A 1,850-nucleotide genomic window follows, 5' to 3' on the forward strand; every position below is an offset into this window, starting at 1 on the left:
TTAGTGCGCCAGTTGCCAGGTGGCGATTAGGGTGCTAGTTACCGGCAAGAGATTAGCACCCTATTTGTCAGCTAGCGATTAGTGCTAACAATTTAGGTGCTAGTTACCAGCTAGCGATCACCACCACAGTTGCCAGCTAACAATTGGGGTGCTGGTTACCATCTAGCGTTTAACACCCAAGTTGTTAGCGAGCGATTAGTGCGGCAGTTGCCAGGTGGCGATTAGGGTGCTAGTTACCGGCAAGATATTAGCACCCTATTTTTCAGCTAGCGATTAGTGCTAACAATTAGGGTGCTAGTTACCAGCTAGCGATCACCACCACAGTTGCCAGCTAACAATTGGGGTGCTGGTTACCATCTAGCGTTTAACACCTAAGTTGTTAGCGAGCGATTAGTGCGGCAGTTGCCAGGTGGCGATTAGGGTGCTAGTTACCGGCAAGATATTAGCACCCTATTTTTCAGCTAGCGATTAGTGCTAACAATTAGGGTGCTAGTTACCAGCTAGCGATCACCACCACATTTGCCAGCTAGCGATTAGCGATTGCTTGCCGGTAACTAAGAACCTAATTGTTAGCTGGCAACTGGCGCCCTAGTTGTCAGCTTGCGATTAGCATGCCATTTGCCAGCTAATGATTAGGGTTCTAATTACCAGCTAGCGATCAGCACCCTAGTTGTCAGCTAGCAATTACCGTGCCAGTTGCCAGCTAGCGATCAGGATGCTAGTTACCAGCTAGTGATTAGCGCCTTAGCTGTCAGCTCGCCATTAACGCGCCAGTTGCCAGGTAACAATTAGGATTGTAGTTAACGGCAAGCTATTAGCGTCCTTGTTGTCAACTAGCGATTAGTGTACCAGTTGCCAGCTAACGATTAGGGTTCTAGCTACCAGCTAGCGATTAGTGTGCCAATTGCCAGCTAACCATCAGGGTGCTAGTTACCAGCTAGCAATTAGCATCCTTGTTGCCAGCTAGCGTTTAGCGCACTATATGCCAGCTAATGACTATTGTGCTGGTTACTAACTAGCAATTAGTCTAGTTGCCAGCTAGTATTACTGTATTATTTAAATGTTTTAATACAGTATTGCACAATAACAAGGTATGTTTAGAACACAATTGCATTTTTAGTACAGGGTCTCTGCTCCTCCTTCCCTAGGTCAGTTTGGGGGCCCCTGGCCAAAGTAAATTGTACGGTTTTTTTCAACTTACTTCCTGTGAACCATGTGACTTTTGGAATAGTCCACATTTTTATATGTGAAGGCGAGGGTCGCAAACTAAAAAGTCAAAGCAAGTAGGGGCAATTTTGACAATTAAAAAAAATACATATTTATTTAATTGTTATTTTAAAAACAGACTAAAGTGTGAATTTTTTTTAAAAATATGTATTTTTAGGTGTTTTATTACGTGTAGTTGGGATAAGGAATAACACAAATAGAAGGTGTTTGGCCACAATGTTTGTTCCCAAGATGTAAAAGTGATAAACACAAAGATACATCACTGACAAAAAAGCGCATTGTTAGGGCGAGCCAATATAAGATCTGCTCCTCTGGGGCCAATTAACACTTTGCCGCGCTCGGTATATGAACATTAAATATTGATCGTGCCATCACATTAATTATTGTCTTCCGGGGTGGGAGTTATTTTCAGTTTTTCACATTCTCTCTGGGAATAAATCAACTGTGAACATGTCAGCTTGAATTACAAGGGGAGGCCAACTGTGTCCTGAATCATCTTTAACGTGTATAAAAAGTACATGTATAAAATTATGAAAAAAAATTAAATAAATGAAATTAATATAAATCACAAATTATATACTGATATATACATGCATACAAGTAAATGCGTGAGCAAATTGTTG

Source organism: Entelurus aequoreus, linkage group LG12, assembly GCF_033978785.1.
Source record: "Entelurus aequoreus isolate RoL-2023_Sb linkage group LG12, RoL_Eaeq_v1.1, whole genome shotgun sequence".
Taxonomy (NCBI): domain Eukaryota; kingdom Metazoa; phylum Chordata; class Actinopteri; order Syngnathiformes; family Syngnathidae; genus Entelurus; species Entelurus aequoreus.